The sequence below is a fragment of the Spinacia oleracea genome, chromosome 1 (assembly GCF_020520425.1).
Source record: "Spinacia oleracea cultivar Varoflay chromosome 1, BTI_SOV_V1, whole genome shotgun sequence".
NCBI classification, from domain to species: domain Eukaryota; kingdom Viridiplantae; phylum Streptophyta; class Magnoliopsida; order Caryophyllales; family Amaranthaceae; genus Spinacia; species Spinacia oleracea.
The window spans coordinates 39,290,868-39,297,834 of record NC_079487.1 but is presented as its reverse complement, the minus strand read 5'-3'; positions in this window follow the sequence as shown (position 1 = coordinate 39,297,834).

Here is a 6,967-nt window from a genome sequence, read left to right as displayed (position 1 = left end):
TTGAAATTTATATCATTTTTGAGAATGTCAAGCTGATGTTTGATGAAACAGAAATTATATTGCAGAATATTAGGAATTATATTGCAGATTTTTTTTAATTTTTTTTTATAAAAAAACTCAAAAGTCGCCCTTGTTTGCAACAAGAGCAACTTATGTGTGTGAGGGGGTCGAAAAAGCACGAGGCTAATGCGTGACCTCGTCCCTCGTGGTCGTGACGTTGTCGGATCAAGTGTAGTTAGATTTCCTTGTGAGTTTACACCCAATCGACTAGTAATATAGGAGTCGCCATTCAGTTTTTAACGACAATGAGAAAAACTGACAAAACCCGGTTATCGTGACTTAAAGGGAGTGCAATTATGTTCAACCACGACGGCCATAGGTTCCCTTGTGATCCCTGGTGTGGGGATCGCTCAACGTACACCCGCAGGGCAGAGATTGAGAGTTCGGCGGACTGTAACTACCGAGAGGAGTGCTCATCGATAACTCCAGAGGCAGGTTATCTTTACTAGCTCACCATAAATAATTGAAGGGACATGCGTTAAACTATTAAACTATTCTGAATTGATTTTAGCAATATGCAACACATAATACTAAATCGATCGTGATTATCTTATTTAAATTGATTTAAGGTACCTAACATGATAATTCAATTGTCCAGGGTATTATCTTATTAGGCGTGATAGATCAATCAAGTTAATAGTTTGACAATTTTATAAAAGGGTGATGAAAGCGATTAAATCATATGAGGGACAAATTACGACGCACCCTTGAGAGGTGCGTCACGGTTCTCAGAAAACTAACCACTTGGCTTTGCTATTTCTCCTTTTATTTAACGAATCTCGGGTTTCTAAACAGTGTTCCAGTATTTGGGCTTAATTCATCAGCTACAAGGGACAGGATGCGTTCTGTTCGACTTTTGGGTCGATTGCGACAGAACGCGAGATCAATTTCGCAGCGTGAGGCTTAGGCTTAGGGTTGGAGTCAATACTCAGATTATGAATTCTGTGTTGTGTTGTTCACGTCGGCTTTAGGGGTCTATTTATAGGAAAAAGTGGTGTAGAAAGATAGATTTTCAGGAATATGAATACGAAACAGATTAAGAAAAGAATCCGTCCCAGGTATTTTCGGCGCCCAGCACTGGGCGTCAAAGATTTCATCGCCCAGGGATGGGCGTTGAAAATTGGATCTGGGCAGAATTCTTTGTCAGATTGGACTCTAGAGTACGGAGCCCATTAAGAGACTTAATCCGAGTTATTTGGTGCGTATCAATTTACGACAGAATGCGTCTGGGCCCTTTACGAACTCTAGGTTCGTTATGAGTTTAATTAATACGTTAACTCTTTTATCGAATTGCGATAGGAATAGAATTCCTTTTACAATTTCTATCTCTTTTAGGATTTATGTTGGAGTGCAACACCTAATTCTGACAGGTTTCTATCTTTTATTCTTACTACTTTTAGCAATTACCTTTTACGGCAGCTACTATTTTTAGCAGGTTTCTATAAATGGAAGCTTTGGCTGAAATGAAGGGTGATTTGAGATTCGTTATTTTATAGGAAATGCGTTGCCAAGTGGAGATTTATGTTCTCATCATCGAACCTTCCCTTTCGGGAATGGGGACAAAAGTAGGTGTCTACAGTTAGCCCCCACTTTGACTGAGTCTTGAGATGAGACGATGGTCAAAGTACTGGACGGAGTGCGTCATACAAGCCATGGTGTATGTGACCTATTTTGCGAGGGTCTCACGAGCCCCCGAGTGATAACATTTTACTTAAGGGTCATCACTTGAAGTGTTAACACATTCCTCACGTGTCATTGGAATCTGTTAACCAATAGTATAGAAACTCCCTCACTTTGTCATTGGAAGTATCTAAAGATGTATAGAAACTCCCTCACTTTGTCATTGGAAGTATCTACAGATGTTTTCGAAATCAAAGCTATAAAGTGTAACCAGGCCTGGCCAAGCCCGATCACGAGGTAAAAATGTTTTTAAAGATTCTCATTTTCAGGGTTAGCTAAACGAGAAAACCCCCTTGTTTTTATAGGACGTAAAACGAAGGAAAATCCAGTACATCGCTCTTTTTTTGGAAAAGCGGAAAACCAATCCTTTGATTTTTGGAAAAGGGAAACCATCTTTTGATTTTTGGAAAAAGATAAACCATCTTTTGATTTTTGGAAAAAGATAAACCATCTTTTGATTTTTGGAAAAAGATAAACCATCTTTTGATTTTTGGAAAAAGATAAACCAAGGAAAGTTTATTGCTGCAACAACTAACGACCTGCGCGGTTAGTGGCGCAGACCCCGCCCGCTGAAGGTGGGCGAGCCTGTCCACTGAGGGTGGACGCCCCGTCCGATAGAAGTGGACGAATATGTTTTGATGTTTTTGAAAATAAGGACCTATGCGGTTTGTGACGTAGACCCCGCCGGCTCAAGATGGCGAGCCTGTTTTGTGTTTTTGAAGATTTCATTTTCGAAAACCGAGGACCTGTGCGGTTAGTGACGCAGACCCCGCCGGATAAAGATAGAGAGCCTGTTTTTGTTTTTGAAGAATTTTATTTTCTTTCGAGGGATGCTCGGATTTAGTTGCAACCTGAATGTGGGTTGACAACGTGCTTAGACGGACCATTGTCTCGTGGTCATCATCTTTCATGGTTTTGAGCTAGTCCTTACGGCTCAATTTTGCCACTACCTGGGTCCTTGATTAGGGGACTATGTGTAAGTATCAACGACGACCTTTGTCTTTGAGGTCGTAATCCGGTTTTATTTTTTTGAGATTATCCAAACACGGGACTTCGTACAACGTAGTCTGGGAATATTGTTTTAACTTTGCATACTCTCTTTTGAAATATATATTTTCTTTAGAGCCCCCAAGCATTCGTGCTTGACGGTCATTTCTTGTCAAAGAGGTTCCTTGGGGATACGCATTTTGTAATGTCCTTGATCGTGTTTGGGGATCGTGCTCGTAAGTGCGAGCGATCTTTGTAGTGGTATGCTGTTAGGTTATGATACATATGACAATTCATAAATCATGCGGAAAAACCATAAACCCAGGAAAACATATTATTTACACATAATCATTTAGCATAGATTAGATGCATACTCTTTGTTGCGTGCCTTCCCTAGCTGCGCCCGAACCGAACAAGAACAAGTCTTTAGGACTCCAAGTGTCGTCCCTCCGTAGATAGTCCACAGCACGTCCGGATCCGCCTTAAGATTGACCAACTAGAATCGCCCTTAAGGTACTATTATTTTCGGCACTTTATAGGCAAATGTGTGACTGAATTTTTCTCTCAAAAAATTCACTTTGAATACTTTGAAACTTGTGTTATAAATTGTGAGCCCTAGCCTCATATTTATAGCGGTATGGAAAGGGAATCGAAATCCTATTCAGATACAAATTAATCAAACCTAGAATCCTACAAGAACTCTAATTTAATTAATTTATCAAATAGAATTTAGGAATTTAATCATTAACCGAACTCTGCATGTTTTAGGAAACGTGCACGAACACAAACACTTGCACACACACGCACGGCAGCCACGATGGGCCCCATGCGTGCGCGCGAGCAGCAACCCACTCAGCGCCCGCGCGCGCTGCGCGTGCTGTGCGCGCTGTGCGCGCTGCGCGCTGCGCGCAGCCTGCTGGGCCTGGCCTTGCGCTGGGCCTGGCGTGGCTGTTTGTGCGGCGCGCTTGGCTTGCTGGGCGATGGCCTGGCTTCGTGCTGGGCCTCGTCCGGCAGGCCTCGTCCGATGCTTATTCGTACGATGCGCTTCCGATTAAATTTTCCGATTCCGGAATTCATTTCCGATACGAACAATATTTAATATTTCCGATTCCGGAATTAATTTCCGTTTCGAACAAATATTTAATATTTCCGTTTCCGGAATTATTTTCCGATTCCGGTAATATTTCCGATTCTGACAATATTTCCGTTTCCGGCAATATTTCCGATTCTGGCAATATTTCCATTTCCGATAATATTTTCCGACACGTACCATGTTTCCGTTTCCGGCAACATCTACGACTTGGATAATATTTATATTTCCGATACGATCCATATTTCCGTTTCCGGCAATATCATCGTTTCCGGAGTATTCATTCCTTGCCTGTGACGATCTTAGCTCCCACTGAAACCAAGATCCGTCGGTTCCGAATATTCATAGATGGAGTATTTAATGCTATTAAATACTTGATCCGTTTACGTACTATTTGTGTGACCCTACGGGTTCAGTCAAGAGTAAGCTGTGGATTAATATCATTAATTCCACTTGAACTGAAGCGGCCTCTAGCTAGGCATTCAGCTCACTTGATCTCACTGAATTATTAACTTGTTAATTAATACTGAACCGCATTTATTAGACTTAACATAGAATGCATACTTGGACCAAGGGCATTATTTCCTTCAGTCTCCCACTTGTCCTTAGGGACAAGTGTGCATTTCCTAATTCCTTTGTCGCTCGATGCTTGCTCTTGAACATAAGGTAAGAGTTGTCATCCTTATTATGTCCAGAGGTGTTCCTCGGTTTCAGAGTTCAACTGATCAAATAAACAGATAATCATAGCCTATGATTCATCCGAGCACGGCCATGCATTTCACAGTTTCTAGCTCTCCGAGTGGCCTTGTACAACTTTTAAGCATCTCATCCCGATTTATGGGAGGACAATCCCAATCTTGCGATCTTGAGATTAGACTTCGTTTGATAGGTGATTACCTGAGCGTTGCCTTTATAGCCTCCTTTTACGGTGCGGCGGTTGGTCAACGTTAAAGCAACCAGTTCTCAAACAAGTAATCTCAAATCACTCAGGTATTGAGGATTTAGTGTCTAATAATTTAATGAAATTTACTTATGACAGACTTTCATCTCTTACAGTAAAGTTTCATAGGTCTCGTCCGATACTAGTCTTCCCAAAGTAAGTATCTATGCAAATGATTATGACATTGCCATGTCCACATAGTTCAAGAAACAGAACTACTAGTCATCTTGCATTCTAATCGTCTAACGTTTTCTATGCGTCCAATTTTATAGAAAACTCCGATTAGGGACCATTTTCAACCTTTGACATTCAAGTTCACTTGATAGACATTTCTTAGTCACAGGACTGGTCCTGACAGTCTATCTTGAATATATCGTCAAATTGAAGGGACTCATCATTTAATAAACCACAAATTAAATGGAAAAATGAATTCTTTTCATTTATTGTGAATGATTAACCAATAATGTTTTACAAAGATTTAAACTCTAAAACTTTAAAACATTAAACAGAGACATCAAAGCCATTCTCCAATATGCTTGATTCCCATAGCTGCAGTGTGCGAGTTGTGCTTCGCCTGCGGCAGAGGTTTAGTTAATGGATCTGATATGTTGTCATCAGTTCCAATTTTGCTTATCTCGACTTCTTTTCTTTCAACGAACTCTCGTAGAAGGTGAAATCTACGAAGTACATGCTTGACTCTCTGGTGGTGTCTAGGCTCTTTTGCCTGTGCAATAGCTCCGTTATTATCACAATACAGGGCTATTGGTCCTTTAATGGAGGGGACTACACCAAGTTCTCCTATGAACTTCCTTAGCCATATAGCTTCCTTTGCTGCTTCATGTGCAGCAATGTACTCCGCTTCAGTTGTAGAATCCGCAATGGTGCTTTGCTTAGCACTTTTCCAGCTTACTGCTCCTCCGTTGAGGCAGAAGACAAACCCAGACTGTGATCTGAAATCATCTTTGTCGGTTTGGAAACTTGCGTCCGTATAGCCTTTAACAATTAATTCATCATCTCCACCATAGACCAGGAAGTCATCTTTGTGCCTTTTCAGGTACTTCAGAATATTCTTGGCAGCAGTCCAATGCGCCTCTCCTGGGTCTGACTGGTATCTGCTCGTAGCACTGAGTGCGTACGCAACATCCGGGCGTGTACATATCATAGCATACATTATTGAACCAATCAATGATGCATATGGAATCCCATTCATTCGTCTACGCTCATCAAGTGTTTTTGGGCACTGAGTCTTGCTTAGAGTCATTCCATGAGACATGGGTAGGTAGCCTCGCTTGGAGTCCGCCATCTTGAACCTATCAAGCACCTTATTGATATAAGTGCTTTGACTAAGTCCAATCATCTTTTTAGATCTATCTCTGTAAATCTTGATGCCCAATATGTACTGTGCTTCTCCTAGATCCTTCATCGAAAAACATTTCCCAAGCCAAATCTTGACAGAGTTCAACATAGGAATGTCATTTCCGATAAGCAATATGTCGTCGACATATAATACTAGGAAAGCAATTTTGCTCCCACTGACCTTCTTGTATACACAAGATTCGTCCGCGTTCTTGATGAAACCAAAGTCACTGACTGCTTCATCAAAACGTACATTCCAGCTCCTGGATGCCTGCTTCAATCCGTAGATTGACTTCTTTAGCTTGCATACCTTTTTAGCATTCTTTGGATCCTCAAAACCTTCAGGCTGTGTCATAAACACAGTTTCTGTTAAAACGCCGTTTAAGAAAGCAGTTTTGACATCCATCTGCCATATTTCGTAATCGTAATATGCAGCGATTGCTAACATTATTCGAATAGACTTTAGCATTGCAACTGGTGAAAAGGTTTCATCGTAATCCACACCGTGGACTTGCCTGTAACCTTTTGCAACCAATCTAGCTTTGAAAACTTCAAGTTTCCCATCCTTGTCCTTTTTCAGTTTGAAAACCCATTTGCTTCCAATGGCTTGGTAGCCATCTGGCAAATCGACCAAATCCCATACTTGGTTTTCAGACATGGAGTCTAATTCAGATTGCATGGCTTCTTGCCATTGCTTGGAGCTAGGGCTCGTCATAGCTTGCTTGTAAGTCGCAGGTTCATCACTTTCAAGTAATAGAACGTCATAGCTCTCGTTCGTCAAAATACCTAAGTACCTTTCCGGTTGAGATCTATATCTTTGCGATCTACGCGGGGTAACATTTCTAGATTGACCA